This window comes from Macaca fascicularis, chromosome 14, assembly GCF_037993035.2.
Source record: "Macaca fascicularis isolate 582-1 chromosome 14, T2T-MFA8v1.1".
NCBI classification, from domain to species: domain Eukaryota; kingdom Metazoa; phylum Chordata; class Mammalia; order Primates; family Cercopithecidae; genus Macaca; species Macaca fascicularis.
Genome location: NC_088388.1, coordinates 84,806,380 through 84,823,474, shown reverse-complemented (window position 1 = coordinate 84,823,474; position 17,095 = coordinate 84,806,380). Strand labels below are relative to the sequence as shown.

General features: G+C 42.3%; 1 protein-coding gene across 48 annotated transcripts in view; it reads left to right on the top strand.

The window, feature by feature from the left end:
• SYTL2 (synaptotagmin like 2) overlaps nucleotides 1–17,095 on the top strand; it is a 121,104-nt gene that overhangs the window by 36,673 nt on the left and 67,336 nt on the right. For 12 of the 48 annotated variants that reach the window (XM_074014985.1, XM_074014982.1, XM_074014976.1 and 9 more), the window contains exon 2: nucleotides 8,598–8,691. The exons of the other annotated variants lie outside the window; for them this stretch is intronic. The gene's annotated coding sequence lies outside the window, so the exon portion shown is untranslated. The remainder of the gene's footprint in view (nucleotides 1–8,597; nucleotides 8,692–17,095) is intronic. 48 annotated transcript variants of the gene reach the window in all.

Below are 17,095 nucleotides of genomic sequence, written 5' to 3'. Positions count from 1 at the left end.
AAACAACATAGTAATTAAGAGCGCATATGGAGGTGAAATTATTCTGCTTCTCTGAATCCAGTTCCTCTTTTGTGAAATAGGAATGATAATGACACTTTCTTTACAGTGTTGGACTGAGGATTTGGGGAGATAGCCCGTGTAAGTGTTCCAGCCTCGTGGCTCTTCATAGAAATAATAGCAATACCAATAACTTCGCATGTAATCCTGCTGTCCCCCTCCCAATAAACAACCACATCTGAACCAAAATAGCCTTGTTATAACATTCTTCTATGGAGGAAGGATGCCTGATTTTACTACCTGGGGACGAGGATCCTGGTTTCATAATCACTTAGCAACCACCGAGCCTAACTTTCTATGTAATAATAGGGCAGGAAGTTTTCAGGATTTCATAAATTGGTTGCAAATGACTGAGAACTAAATGTATAGTAGTGTTTATGTATATAGATGTATATGTTATATAATATAGTATAGTACACTACAGAATATATAGATTCTATATTTTGTTTTTATTTTTTTCATGTATTTGTTTCTTGAGATAAGGTCTGGCTCTATCACTCAGGCTGGAGTGCAGTGGGGCAATCTCCACTCACCGCAACCTCTGCCTCCCAGTCTCAAGCCATTCTCCCACCTCAGCCTCCCAAGTAGCTGGGACTACTTGGCATGCACCATTACACCTGGCTAATTTTTGTATTTTCTGTAGAGATAGGGTTTTGCCACGTGGCCCAGGCTGGTCTCAAACTTGTGAGCTCAAGTGATCCCCCCAACTCAGCCTCCCAAAGTGTTGGGATTACAGGTGTGAGCCTCTGCATGCCCAGCCTTATTTTAAATAGATAGTGCGTGCATGTGTCTATGCTGTTACTCTTCACTAAGCTTAGACATTATTAGGCACTTGCTCAAGGATAAGTCTTCAAGACTTCAGTGTTGCATGTCTATAGGCCTTGCTGCCTTTTGTTGAGTTGCTCAAGATGCCGGAATGGCTGAAAAGATGCTAGAACTGGTTCTGCTGTCTAACTTGGGAGCTCTGCTTCTCTTTGATCACTGCATTCACTCTGCAATTAGTACTGGGTACTGATGTGATGGAAGAGAAGGTTTAAATTCTCTTTGGTAGAAAGTCATTTTCAGCTTGAAGTCCAAACTCCAAAACCACTCCTGGTTAACACTATCAAATAGTCCTGGCCTCTACCCCATCCCCACTGCTTGCTAATTGCTTTGTGGGCTGAGGGGATGGGGTAAGGGTGAGGGAGGATTGTTTAATCTTATCATAACCTATATTGTGTGAATTATACCTGCAAATTTCATCTCAGAACCCTTAGTGAAATTGTTTTAAGTGTTACTTAATGAAAATAAATTGGAATCTGCAGGGTGACTAAAGTCTCACTAGTAAGAAGTAAGACTGGCTGGGCGTGGTCCTGTAATCCCAGCACTTCGGGAGGCTGAGCTGGGCAGATCACCTGAGGTCAGGTGTTTGAGACCAGCCTGGCCAATGTGGTGAAACCCCATCTTCACTAAAAATACAAAAATTAGCCGGCATGGTGGTGGACACCTGTAGTCCCAGCTACTCGGGAGCCTGAGGCAGCAGAATCACTTGAGTCAGGAGTCGGAGGTTGCAGTGAGCCGAGATTATGCCACTGCGCTCCAGCGTGGGCAATAAGAGCAAAACTCAGTCTCAAAAAAAAAAAAAAAAACAACAAAAAAAAGAAGACCTGTAATCCTGCTAAGTGAAACCTTAGGATTCCTTTGATTTAAGTTTTACTCTTCTTGTGTCTGAAGCCTCCTCTGTGAAGGACCTCTACCTGATTCCAGAGTCTCAATTCCTGTGTTTTGGTAATTTTTTTCTTTTTCTTTTTTGGCAGAGGGAGGGGGAGTGTGCTTAAATCCCATTCTCTTAGTGTACAGAGCCTGGGCCTGTTTTATAATCCCTTCTATAATTTTGATGCTCTATGTTCACCTTGAAATCTTTCCCAGCCATTCCCCTCCTCTCTCTTCGTGCCTCAGAAACAGGTTCAGGATTCTCATTAATTACATTGTTGTGTGTTGGTGGCAATGAATGCAGTCTGGGAAGGTAGGCTTGCTGTACAGTCATGTGATTAGTCACACCTGCAGAGAGGAATATCTTGACTAAAAGGCCCATTAGCTCAGATACTTTTGGTAATGGTCAAGAGTGCCAAGATTAGTTGTTTTCACCTTCACTCATGGTACAGATCACATGTCCTTAACCTCTTCCTGATACTTACTGTTACTGCCAAGGGAAAAATAGGGCTTGGGGCCACCCATTTCTGCTACCGAGAAAAATATGCAGAGCATACACATGCTAATTACTGAGGTGACTAAAGAGTGTCCACTTCTTCAATGAAAGACAAGGCTCTTTTGTGTATGTATGAAAATAGATGTCCTTTTGTTTTTTGGTACTCCACCCTCTCCAAAGCTGTACTATGCTGTCTTCTGCATTGAATTCAGTGAGTTGGCATGGGACTTGTCTAAATCTTTCCACCTGTGCAAAGCTCAGGTTAAGTCTTACCTCACCCTGGTTTTTGCCCTGATCTCTTCACTACCCCTGTAACCACACAGCTGACACGTAAATACACCCCATTGTCTTAGTCCATTTTGTGTTGCTGTAAAGAAATACCTGAGGCTGGGTAATTTATTTTTTAAAAAATGTTTGTGGTGATTCCTCAAGGCTCTAGAACCAGAAATACCATTCGACCCAGCAGTCCCATTACTGGGCATATACCCAAAGGATTATAAATCATTCCTTGATAAAGACACATGCACACGCATGTTTATTGCAGCACTATTACAATAGCAAAGACTTGGAACCAGCCCAGATGTCCACCAATGATAGACTGGATTAAGAAAATGTGGCATATATACAGCATGGAATACTGTGCAGCCACAAAAGAAGGATGAGTTCATGTCCTTTGCAGGGACATGGATGAAGCTGGAAACCATCATTCTCAGCAAACTATCACAAGGACAGAAAACCAAACTCTATATGTTCTCACTCATAAGTGGGAGTTGAACAATGAGAACACATGGACACAGGGAGGGGAACATCACACACCAGGGCCTGTTGCGAGGTCGGGGCTAGGGGAGGGATAACATTAGGAGAAATACCTAATGTAGATGATGGGTTGATGGGTGCAGCAAACCACCATAGCACATGTATACCTATGTAATAAAACTGCATGCTCTGCACATGTAATCCAGAACTTAAAGTGTAATAATAACAATAATAAAAGGTTTATTTGGCTCATGATTCTGATGGCTGTGAAGTTCAAGATTGGGCATCTATATCTGGTGAGGGCCTTCAGCTGCTTCCACTCCTAGAGGAAGGCAGAAGGGGAGCCAGCTGTGCAGAGATCACTTGGAGAGAGAGGAAGCAAAAGGTGAGAGAAGTGGCTGGCTCTTTTTAAAACAACAAGTTCTCAAGGGAACTAATGGAGTGAGGACTCACTCATCTTCTGAAGGAGAGTATTAATCTATTTGTGAGGGATTTACCCCCGTCACCCAAACACCTGCCATTGGGCGCTCCCTCCATCATTGGGATTAAATTTCAATATGAGATTTGGAGGGATAAATATGCACCATAGCACCTATTGTTTTTAGTTCTTCTCTTCCTTTACAAATGTGTTCCCAGCTGTCACTTAACACCTGTGTGACCTTGGATATGCCGCTTAACCTTGCTGAACATCAGTTTTCATATCAATAAAAGGGTGGGCTGGACATGGTGGTTTATACCTGTAATCCCAGCACTTTGGGAGGCTGAGGCGGGTGGATCACTTGAGGTCAGGAGTTCAAGATCAGCCTGGTCAACATGGTGAAACCCATCCCTACTAAAAATACAAAAATTTGCCAGGTGTGGTGGCACATGCCTGTAATTCCAGCTACTCCAGACACTGGGGTGGGAGAATCACTCAAACCCAGGAGGCGGAGGCTGGAATGTGCCGAGATTGCACCACTGTACTTTAGCCTGGATGACAGAGTGGGACTCCATCTCTAAATAAATAAATAAATGGGGGATTATGATGATACTTATTCCTACCTGCTTTAGCTACCTTCTAAGAAGAGTTGTGAAGAGTGCATGTGCTGCAGTACAGTGTAAACCCCCAACATTGTACAAATGGGAGCTGGTATTATTGCTGTGGGCCAATATCTTCTTCACAACAGGAACCAGGTCTTAGGACTTAATAGTTGTACCCATTGTGCCTAGCTTAATCCCAAGCAGGATACTGTCATTAAGGAAGGAGGGAGGGAGGGACAGAAAGAAGAAAAGAAAGATTTTTGTTAGGTTTTATACCCTATTTTCCTAATTATCATTCTCTCCTTCACTGTAGCGATGTCTTACGAAAAGTGTTTAGTTTCTAAAAAGGCTTTGCACTGGGCAGCAGGGTGACATTTTTCTCTAATAGTCTGCCTATTCATCTCTTTCTCCCTAAGCTAGCTTGGTGATGGTGTTGGCATTCATTTTGTCATTTGATTTTATGTCCATAAGAAAAAAAAAAAAAGGAAGGCAGCTGACAGATCAGAGTCCAAATGCCTCATTTTACAGGTGGAGTCACCCAGAGAGATGAGTGAAACAAAGAGTTTTGGTTTTTAGTAACAGAGTGAAGACCAGAACCCAGACCTTCAACTGCACCTCTCGGCAGGGCACAGGCTGACCCTAACTTATGAAGTACCAGTGATCATTTGTGCCTGCCTTTGGAGGGGTTTAAGATTTGATTAATACTATAAAGCTCTTGCCCAGATCAATGCAAGGATTTTGTTGTTCATGAGGGTATAGGAGAAATAGATTTGCTGATACTATAACATCATACTTTCTGCCTGCTCTCTACACTTTATTTATATAAGCTTCTAAATTGGTATCATGTAAAGAGTAAAAATTCCTTTGTAACCGATCTCATTTCACATCAAGTTTAACAACATTCTATCTTGCAAAGCTCGGTATTTGGGGTGCGTCGGGGTTTGAGGGAAACCTCAGCTCCTGTTTGCATCTTTGGGTTCCTTTGCAGGGCACTATGTACCTGCACCTTTCTTCCCCCTTTTCTGCTTCTCTTCCTGTTATGTCAGAACTTTGGAGATAGGTAGACCTGAGTTCAAATCCCAACTGTTGCTTAGAAGCAATATGAATTTAATGAAGTCCCTTGAGATCCATGAACTTCAGTTTCCTCATTGGTAAAATGCAGATGATGGTGACTACTTTGCTGGTTTGCCTTATGGTGTAGAGAAAATGTGTGTAAAGATTTGAAAAGGTATTGGAGAAAGATTAAATGCCATTTCCTTCTCTAATTCTTTAATAAAATTCAAGTCCTACCAATTAATTGCATTAATTTAGTTTTTTATTTCTTATAATACATGCATATAACTTTTAATGTTATTAGTAGTGAACAAGGCTTTTTGGTTTTCTATGTAATATCACATTTTTCCTTGCTGCCTTTCATCTGAATTTCCAGGGCTTGAGAATTTTCAGAAAGTTTAGTGTATAATTTATTCCTTCTAGAGATTTTCCTTCCTTTTGGTAAAAGAAAAAAACCACATAGCAGGACATAATTTCTAACTTTGAATTGCCTTTTTAAGAACTATGGTTTGGTTGGTTTAAAGAGAGGTTTCTCAGGGACAAATTTAATATATATTTTCAACTCTGCAAAGATTACATTACAAATCTGAATAGTTATATATTTTTTCCTAATAAGGCAAAGGCTTAGATATAGTTTACTTTCTTTTTTTTAATAGAGAAAACATTTATTGAAAAAATACATTTCTGGTCTTTTGGAATACCACTATAAAATGAATGTGGTACTTTGATGGAATTTGGAACAATATCACCAAACATTGAGTGGCAGGCACAGGTCGGGTGTTGGAAAATATAGAGGAGATGAACATGGTGTCTCCTCCTTCCAAGAGAGCTCGGGCTGATAAAGGAGAAACTGATAAGGAAACAGACAGTTGCTATATAATGCCGAGTCCTGTGAGACCAAAGAGGAGGAGACTCTAACTCCACTTCTCAGGAAGGGACTAGACTCATCTTCCGAAAGGAGGTGACACCTGGACTCTGTCTTGAAAGATGACTAGGAATTTAAGAAGCTGGAAAAAGACCTTGCGGGCAAAAGGAGCTCTATGTTCCAAAGACAGAGGTGTGAAAGGTAAGTTTAAAGAACTTCAAGGTACCGTGTAGGAAGAAATGGAAAGGAAGTCAGGGTGTAGATATGGAGGGGCTAATGTAACCCTGAGTGGTCTGAATTTTATCCTGAAGACAGTGAAGCCATTCACTGTACCTCCCAGGGAGTCTTACACTGGTAGAAGACCTTAGAGGTCAGAATTGAGCCCTCTTATTTTTGCAGATGTGGAAGCCGAGACCAAGGAAAGGGAAGTGAAACCCTCATGGCCATACAGGGAATTAGTGGCTGATAACCTATGTCTTTTATACAGTGGAAAGTAGGGAGCCGGGAACCTTCCCAAGGACATTTCAGTGTTGACCTTATGAAGGCAGATTCTCATAGGAACATTTGGCCAAGGATTTATCATGGGGAATGCATGGTTTGGGCTAATGACCCCAGCATGCCTTTTGCATATTATTTCCTTTAAAGGAAAGGCCATCACTAGCAAGAAATGCTCTTTGGCTATTTTTAGGCTGTGTGGTAGGGGGAATTAGTGGAATTCCTAAGGTTAGCTCCAGCTGTTTTTCTCCAAAAGGCCAGCTGAATATTTTATGAAATTTGTTCACTAGGGCTTTTATCCTTCTGTGAGGCATTGTACTGTGTCTGAGCTCAGGCTAGCGTGAGATATAAGTAAGGGGACAAAACTGGGGCTGGGCTGGTTGCTGTCCATTTTGATATTTAATGTTAAATGGAGTTTTAGATATGGTTGGTCATTCTTCTGCCTTCGTACACATAGTGAAGTTTCTTCTGGAATATGACAGCTATCATGAAGGATGACTGGATTTTGCAGATTCAGAAACATAATGCCTGGGCAGAGTTGGTACTGACTGATTGGTGTAACTACCATGTAATAGCACCTTTTACTCATTAATATCACCTTATAGGACTTCATAGATAGCAAGTCAGATATTCCTTAAGACTTCTTCAATGGGAGCATGCTTGTGGCTATTTGTTATCTACGAGTAGAATAGTACTTCCTATTGTGTCTCAGGAACTATATATCTGAAGGCAGGTGAAGTAAAAGCATTCTTCATTTCTTCTAGACTGTACTATGAACCTTTCCTTTTACCCAAATTTATGGGTATCTGCTTAGAGATCATGCTATGTTAGGAGAATGGATCAGCTGGGCACGTGCCTGTAATCCCAGCACTTTGGGAGGCCAAGGCGAGTGGCTTGACCTCAGGAGTTCGAGACCAGCTGGGGCAACATGATGAAACCTTGTCTCTACCAAAAAATAAAAAAATTAGCCAGGTGTGGTGTCATGTGCCTGTAGGCCCAGCTGCTTGGGAGGCTGAGATGGGAGGATCACTTAAGCCCAGGAGGCGGAGTTTGCAGTGATCTGAGATTGTGCCACTGCACTCTAGCCTGGGTGACAGAGCAAGATCCTGTCTCAAAAAAAAAAAAAAAAAAAGTGTAAATATAATTGTATAATGTTTTGCACTTTATAAAATGTCTTTCCGTACATGGTCTCATCAGCTCCCTGTAGTGATTCAGCAAAGAGGGTAGGCAGTGGTTAGTCTGAATTTTAGAGATAAGCAAACTAAGGCTCAAGCAAATGCTGTCTGTGGTCACCAAGCTAGTGAGTGAGTTATTAGATTTCAAACCAGATCTTGTGACTTTTAATCTTACATTCTTTTTCCTTCATCAAACTGCCAACTAGACTGAGGGAAAAGGGCCAGTTTCTCCTATAGCATAAAAGTGGTTCAAGGAATGCCTTGAAAGCAAGGGAATTCTGTTGCATACACAACCAAAGAATGAAGGAGAATCCACAGCATGGGGTGTCTAAACAGGATGGAATAAACGTGAGCTTTGCCCCCCAAGCTCTGAAACAACAGTTGTCTGAGCTAGAACTCAGTGACATTTAACTAACAGTATGTAACTTATGCTAGTGAAAGAAATACTAATTATTACTTTATTACTGTTGGTTGGGATGAATAGTTGTTTACATTCATTTACATTCATTAACCAAAGACAGTGAGTCTTGCCAAGTTTCCATTTTAAGAATTGTATTGAACACTGATGATCACAAAGAGATCCAGTGTGCTTCTCCCCTGCTCTCTGAAGTGTGTAAAGATGGAGCACACCCTGCGCATGACTGTATGGCAGATTTACCTGAATGTGTGTTCAGAGTTCTGAGCTAATGAATCTGGGAATGGCCAACCTGGAGATCTATTCCTTATCTATGAGGAATGTCTGAGTCCCCAACTGTCCTGTGAAATGAGGTCCTTTCTTTTGGGTTAAATGATGGTTGCCAGGTGGAGGTTGTTAGGGGAAGGGTGCTAAGTGAAAATGCTATATAAACTGTGTGTTTTTGCAAGTGGTTGTGGTTCTCCTGCCCAGCCTACCACCATGGGCCTGTGTGGTTATTCTGTCCAGCCTGCTGCCACTGGACTCTCTCCCCTGCATATAAGCCCCTGATAAAACCTCATGTTTCATTTGCAGGCTTTGGGTCTCTTCTTCAGCCTCTTAAACTGGGTGCCATCCTTGTTGGAGTCAATAGGGGTCTGGCACAACTCAGAGATGGACTCAGAGATGAGTAAGTAACACTGTGTCCTCAGACTGTGTATTAATTTTCTATTACTGCTGTGATGAACTTAGGGGCTTAAGACAACACAAACATACAGTTCTAGAAGTCAGAAGTCTGAAATGGATCTTACAGGCTAAAATCAAGAGATCAACAGAGCTGGGTTCCTTCAGGAGGCTCTAGGGGAGGATCTGTTTCCTTGCCTTTTCCAGCTGCTAAGGCTGCCTGCATTCCTTGGCTCATGGCGCCTTCCTCCATCTTCAAAACACATCACTCCAACATTTTCATCCTCATATCTCGTCTGTCTCCTTCTGACTATCCTAATTCCTTCTTATAAGGACCTTGTGATTATATTGGGCCTCATTAGATAATCTAGGATAATCTCCCCACAAGATTCTTAACAATGATATCTACAAAGTTTCTTTTACCATGTAATGCAGCATATCTTCAGGTTCCAGGGATTAGGATGTGGACATCTTTGGAGGACCGTTATTCTGCCTATCATAGAATTAATATATTTATGGAAGATGACTTGTCAAACTTTTTTGTACAGCCCTTTTTTTGGCCTTTTCTATATTCCATTGAATTGTTTTGCTTTTTTTCTTTCTGATCTTTTTTCCTCTTCTTCATTTACTCAATAAATGAGGCACTTGCTGTATGCCAGGTACCCTGCTATGTGCTAGAGACACAGGATACCAAAGCCTTTCTGCCTACTGCTGGAGGAAGCTAGAGGAGGGCTGTTACTGCAGAACCAGAGACCAAGATATCAAACTCTTGGCTTTTGATTCTCTGAAGTTGGGGTCCAGGACTAAGATGGAAAAATTTAAGGGAATTCTTGTGTTTGAAGAATGAGATCCTTTCACCCAACTTTTCTCCTACCAATACCCCATCTCAAATTTAGAAGATTTAAAAAACTCTCCTCAAAGGTCTCTGCAGTGGAGGGTGGGAGTGTGTGTGCTTGCAGAAACCAAGAATTTGACTCATTCTTAAAATGGTGTGGGAGGTTAGAGGATAGGAAACAGTCTAGTGAGGTAAATAGAAAAGGTAGCAGCAGTAATACTCCAACCTTATAATGGCATGGAAAGGTGATTGAGTTAGTGAAATGTTGGGGATTTATTTATTGTCATTAGGTGTTTATGGAGCACTTATTGTGTCCCAGGCCATTTTACTTACAATATAATGTCATCCTCATGCTAACCCTGTAAGGTAGATCTGTTTTGCTGCCCATGTTGAATAGATGAAGAAACAAATGAGAGTCATTAGGGAAACTGCCGAAGAACTAATAGATTCATCCACTTCCAATTATCTTTTGACTCCAAAGCTACAAGTGCATTCTACTATATGACAACACTACTTCTACTGAGGGTATAGAAAATGAATATGGCAGACATTATTTACCTGTATCAGTTTCAAAATCAGTGTCTCTTTAGAGGATGGAGAGGATTGAGAAAGATCTTGCACACAGTAGGGGCTTGATGCATCTTTAATGGGGTAATTTGGCCTGACCAGATGGAATTGAGCAGGTCTGGGACTAGGGTGAGGCAGGTAAAGTGCCTAGAGCACAAAGTCTTTGGAGACAAGGTCATGCAAGTGCTGATGCTCCCTGACGTGAGTGTCTTTTTAATTATGTGCCCTGGGTGTCTTACTCTTAAGGAGACACTCATTCTCAGAGTGCTGCAGGTGCAGAGTGCTGAGCTCACGTGACCTTGCCTCTTTATGTTTTGTGCTCTGGGTGCCTTGCTTGCTTCACTTATAGGTCCTGGATTTGAGCAGAAGCTAGAAGTGGGAGAGAACTGGTTAAATTGTTTTAATTCTGGCTGCCTATTACAATCATCTAGGCACCATTCTGAAAAATATCCTAGGTGGGAGTCTCACCCCAGGCCATTTAAATAAGAATTGTTGTGGGGAGAGGGAGGATGAAGAGACCTGGGCATTGGTGTTTTTAGAAAAATCTTTTCAGATGATGCTAATGTACAGCCAGTTTTTGTAACCCCCGAGTTAGTACATTTGGGGAGAGTCCCTCATTCCCAGTCTGGTTAGGAATGTACATGATTGTACCAAAAGTGAGGCTTTCTCACTTTGAGCCTTTCTGTGGTCCTTTTAAAGTCTGAGCTGGTGATAGCTACAGTTCAGTTAACTTTATGATCCTGAGTTTAATTCCAGCCTAGTTAATAAATCAGCAAGTTCTTCCACTCCTTTCCTTTGAATTTGAAACCTAGAAAATAATTAAATCTGGTATTCATCTGTAATTTGGGCTGTTATCAGTGTTTGGCTTTCAGGGGTGCTGTGAAATGCAGCCCAAACCATTTACTAGCCAGTTTGCAAATCCTTATTTATGTTGAAATTGTATATGTCCTAGAGGGTAAAGGAGATCTCTGCATGTCCTAGCTCCAGCGTTAGGCAGTTGTGTGACCTTAAGCATTTGCTCTATGACCTTTTTCATCACAGATTCCTCATCCACACAAAGAATTGGTTATGACTCTATGATTTGACTGTTAATTTATTTCATGTGTTTTCTCTTGTAACAGCTGAAAACAATTGATATACAAATGTGCCCGTTTAACTTTGACTAATTGCTGTGCTCCATCCAGTCATCAGCCATTTCTGACGTATTGGGAATCCTTTATAATTGTGATTCCCAAAGTTGGCCAAGCATACACATCATGTGGGAACGTTTTAGAAAATGCAGATTCCTGAACATCAGCTCTAAAGAGTTTGGTTCAGTAAGCCTTGAGCAATGTCTGGGAATCTGCTGCTGATCAGCCAGATTTGAATACTGCTGGCTGTTGAGGCAATCATGAATATAATGAAAGTGATGGCACTCCCAATTTAGATGTCACTATAGAGTGTGCTGTTGACAGAGATCGTACTTCTCTTCAAAGAAGCCTGGCTCCCCAAGAGTACATTAAATCCTCTGCTTAAAAGTTATAGCCCACTGCCCTTCTGCTCTGTGGGACTTCTTGGGCTTGTTCGGTATGTGCCCTCCTTTCCAGAATCTAAACTCTCTGAGGGAGGGGACTGCATACATTATCAGCACTTTTGGTGCATACAAATTACCCTCTTCCAGAATGAGATCTGGGACTGGGGTGGATGCTGCTATTCCAAGGAGAAAGGTTTCTCTCTGGTATTTTGAACTTAGGCAAGCCTCTTGGTGCTTCACAAGCTGTGTAGTTAATAAAAGCCCATGGATATGGTGGCTTTTGCAGCAACTCCCTGCAATATCAGAACTCTTTTCTATGTGGCTTAAAGTCCTTCGTGATATGTTATTAAAGATAAGTCACCCCTTTTGTAGACTGCCATCTCTCTTCTACATATGATTTGAATTTTCAGCCCAGGTATGAAGTTTAAAATGAACTTTCAGCGGCCCATTTCCTCAGATCCTTTCTTTCTTGACTGTTTTTGTTTCTTAGAATCCTGATCAAGAAAATATAGATTAAAAGGGTGGTTCTAGCACATTTATCAAGACTGGCAAGAATGAAAAATTCAGGTTCAAATTCCCCCCCTTGACACTTAAGGCCTCTTGGGGTCCAACCTTGGTCACTTGCCCCATTTACACCCTGTACTCCAGTTACCAGCCTTCTTTTTGAACACCTTTATGGTTTCAGGGTCCAGTGCTCTTGCCCAGAATGCCCACCTCCTTCTCTAATGCAGCATTCAAGGTTCCCCTCATTTTATCTCCTTAAATCTCTGTGGCCTACCTGACACTTGGTGTGTGCCTCCTTTATCTGTAGCTGACATACTTGTATTATGGTTAGTTGTGTGTGATGCTGTCTCCTCACACAGCCCATTATCTTGCCCTTGGTTGGGGCTTGGTTAGCGTATTTTATTCCTGTGGGTATTGTAAGTTTAAACCTGTGGCCTAGCAATTGCAGAAAATGAGCTTTTCAGAAATCCAGGGATATTATTGTTAGGTTTGAATATGAGATTAAGGAGCAGGGGGAATTGTCAGATAAGGTAGTCTTTCTACTCATCTTTCCCTCTTCATTCATAATTTGAGACCACCAAGCCAGTTTCCAGAAGATACTAGCTGTCTGCTACTCAGCCTGGACCTGGAGGAGATGGATGAAGTAGAAAAATGGCTTCCATCTTTGGAAGAATCTTCACAAAAGTGAAAGCTTTGTATTTTGAGATGACTGTCCGTTTTTAATTTTCAGTTGCTCTATAAAAAAAGGCAAGTGCCAGGCACGGTGGCTCACACCTGTAATCCCAGCACTTTGGGAGGCTGAGGCGGGCAGTTCACAAGGTCAGGAGTTTGAGACCAGCCTGGGCAACGTGGTGAAACCCCGTCTCTGCTAAACATACAAAAATTAGCTTGGCATGGTGGCAGGTGCCTATAATCCCAGCTACTCGGGAGACTGAGGCAGGAAAATCATTTGAACCTGGGAGGCGGAAGTTGCAGTGAGCAGAGATCACACCATTGCACTCATTGCACTCCCACCTGGGTGAGAGGGTGAGACTCCATCTCAAAAAAAAAAAAAAAAAAAAAAAAAAGACAACCTATTGGATAGCTTATCCTTTCTTATTCTATCTATATCCTTTCATTTGTTCACTTCTTTATAAAGAAGTTCATTTTATTTGTTCATTCAGCTATTATTTTTTAAGAGGCTACCTTGAACCAGTCACAAGACAATGCCTTCCTCTCAAGAAGCCCCATTTAAGCAACACATTACACTGAATAATTTATGTGTTTTTTTAAAAATAGAGCACTGAAGGCTCTGACTATACAGAAACAAAATATTCATGTAGCATTGTTACCCAATTGTGCGTGGACAAAGTCTGCTTTTCATATAAACACATTTCTGTGTACGCATATTACAAAACATTTTGATTGGGCTTAAGCATATAAAATGTAGGTTCTTTTAGTAATAGTTTCTGGTTCGAGGGATTGATACCATTCTAAGAGGCTAGTAGGCGTGTATAAATACCTGCATGGTGACACAGATGCCTTTTTCCCCCTCTATCTCATGCTTGTCCTCTTTTCCATGTCTATCCATAAATCAAACCCAAAGGGCCTGATCATTTTCTAATTCCTAGCAAGTTGTCGTCCTTAGAAGAGCATGCCATGCCTTGAGGGCTGATGCATGTTGCCCATGAGAAATGACAAAGTCAAATGTACAGAGGGAGGAACAGCAGGGTGAAAAGAGAACTGTCTAGGAATCAGGAAACTTGGGTTCTAGTCTCATCTTTGCCCCTAACCAGCTGTGTGATCTCTCTGAGAAATAGGGGACTAGTGATGCAGTGAAAGATGAAAAATAGTGGCTTCAGAATCTTAAGCCTTGGGTTCAAATCACATTCTGGTTGAGTGGCCTTAGTCAAGTTATTTAACTTGAGCCCCAGTGTTCTCATCCATGGGGTGTGGAGAATACCTACCTGCATGGTCAGAGTGGTTAAACTGAAATATGTGTAAAGGGCTTAGCACCACCTGCTCATTTTTTCAGTCTGGAGAGAAATGACCAAGATCATGAGAAGCTTAGAAAACATGTGAGGAACAGTTGAGGGAACAACGAAGTTTTTCTTCCCCTCAACTAAGAAGAGGTGGGGAGAGCATGACATCTTTTTTGTAAACTATTATGCGCAAGGGAGAATAAATTAAATGTGGTTCAGGAGGGCAGGGTAAAATGGAGCCAATGGGAAGAACTTAGGGGCAAGTCCAACCACGTGAGCCTGAGAAGCAGAGCAGCCCTGCAAAGCTGTGCAGTTAGCAGCTTTGGGCATGGATGTCCTGGCGGTGTGATCTGATGATCACTGGGCTGGTACACTGGAGGGAAATCTTTCTGCTGAGAGGTAGGTGAGCAAAGACTCTCTGATTGTCACATTCAATTTGTTCCATCTTTGGCTTCTCCTTCCATCCATCCTTTGATGCTGCTGTGATCCTAGGAAGTTTACAAAGTATTTAGTTTTATGCACGATGGTTTTGTAAGTGTTCCGGTGAGATGAGCCTTCCTGTTGATCAGGGCCTTTTTGTCTGGTGGCATTCTCCCCAACTCAAGCATATTTGTTACTGCTCTTCTGTTGCTGCCCAGATTTTTTTTTTTTTTTTTTGAAGCCTTCATTCTTGATGTCATGGGACTGTCAGAACAATTTGCCTCTCTTCCGAAATCCTCATCATGTGAGAGTCACCACTTATGTAAGTTTTACACTCCTTCCCTGGGTGATCTGTATAGGCTTTGGTACAACAACCGTGTCTGGGAAAGGAGAAGATGCTCTCTGTGCTATCTGGGCCCCTCCTTGCAGCAGAGCCTGCTGGGAAGGAAATTTTGTTGTTAATTAGACTTTAACCTGAGATTCGAATTTTAATTGGAATTAGGGTCAGAAGCCCAGATCCACTCTTTGTTGCCATCAAAGGCAAGCACAACTATTTGGGGCCTTAGTTTTTCTCTCCAGCTTAACTTTTGGACAATTGACAAGAAGAGTATTGGCATTCATAGATGTGGCATGGCAAGGCTGACACATGGAAAATATGAATTAAGCACAGTCCACATTTGGAGTCCTCCAATTTCTCTTTGTGCTGCTGTTTCTACTGCTGCTCCTTATCCTTCTTTGTCCTCTGCAGTGTCCTGAATTCTCACCAGAGCCTCACAGTAATCTCCACAAGGAAGAGAATATACCCATCATATGCATGAGATAATCAAGACTTAGAGAAGTCATTCAACTTAGTCAAACCACAGAATGATGTGAAAGATCTAGAGCTGGAACACATTGAATAATATGGACCTAGTTTTTCATTTATGGACCCTAGAGCTATGTTCATGTTCGGGGGAAATGGAAGCTCAATCACCTTCCACCTGTTTTCATCATTTTTTTTTTTTTTCCATGAATCCTTGAGTGCCTAGTAGAGGCAAGACAGTGGCAAGAACTGGGGATACAAATCACTGGGAGACACAGACCTTGCTCATAAACTGGCAAGAGACAAACATGAGTAGGTAGCGATTTGAGACTGTGTGATGAGTACTGTGACTGATGAAGTCAGGTTCTAATTGAGCACATAGGAGGGGCTTGGAGGGGTTAGGGAAGACTTTTGTGCAGTAAGTGACATGTAACTTGAGACCTAACAGGTATTAACAGGGAAATGGTGTTCCAGGATAAAGGAACAGCACATACAAAAGCCTGAAGGCAAGAAGAACTGGAAAATTTCACAATGGCTGGAGCCTAAGGAAAAGAGCTTGGAGAGTAAAGCAGGTGGTAGTTCATGGAGAGTCCTACAGACCACTTAAGGATTTTGAGTTTTAGTCAATGGTCAGTGGGAAGTTGGTGAAGGATTTTAAGCCTGAGTATGTGGCTTGGTCAGAACTGGGTTTTAGAAAAATGACTCAGCATCATGCTGAATGGAGGATGGGTAGGAGAGGCTGAACCCAAGGAAAACTTGCCGCAGGAGCTCCTCCTGTGAACACATCAGTAATATTTGTGAACAATGGGTGTATTCACTCCTACCCTCCCTTTCTTACTGAGGTTATTGTGAGGCTCTGGTGAGAATGCAAGACACTGTAGTGGCCAAAATTCATCCCTCACAATTTAGCGTTGAGGTTGCCCCCATTCTGACTGCCAGCCCTAGGCTGGTGAGTCCCTTATGCTTAAGCAGAGAATGAGGGTCCACAGAGAGAGGGGTTTTGTTCTGCCTCGCTGATTGGAGGAATCTGTGTGGAGAGGAGAATTAAATGAGATGTCAATGTTGGGTTGGCTTATTCTGACACAACCATCAGCAAATGCCAGTCAGACATAAGCTTGGTGGCGAATGCCCCCCTCAGCCTCACTCTCCTCGTGTGAAAAACACAGATAAGACCTACCTTGGGCTGGGTGCGGTGGCTCACGCCTGTAATCCCAACACTTTGAGAGGCCGAGGCCGGCAGATCACTTGAAGCCAGGAGTTCAAGACCAGCCTGGACAATGTGGCAAAGCTGCAACTCTACCAAAAATACAAAAATTAAGTGGGCATGGTGGTGGGTGCCTGTAATTCCAGCTACTTCAGAGGCTGAGGCATGAGAATTGCTTAAACCCAGGAGGTGGAAGTTGCAGTGAGCTGAGATTGTGTCACTTTACTACAGCCTGGGCAACAGAGCCAGACCCTGTCTCAATAAATAAGACCTACCTCAGAGTGTCTTTGTGAGGATTCCATGAGATGTATGTACAGCGCCACACGTGTAAAAGGGAGCAAGTAAATGTTTGCTGCCTTTTTATCTGGCTTTCCTTAATGCTGCTTCATCTCAGAATAAAAGCCAGAAGTCTTAGTGTCCTCCCAAGGCCTAATACAGTCTGACCTGTGTCCTTTCCGGCCTCCTCTCCTCTTGCTCTCCTGGGGCACTCTGGTGTACCAGCGCTGACCGCCTTGCCATTTCTTGAATGTGCCAGATATCTCCCACCGCAGGACCCTGGGATATCTGCATGGCTTGTTTCCTCATTGCTGTCACATTTCTGTTCA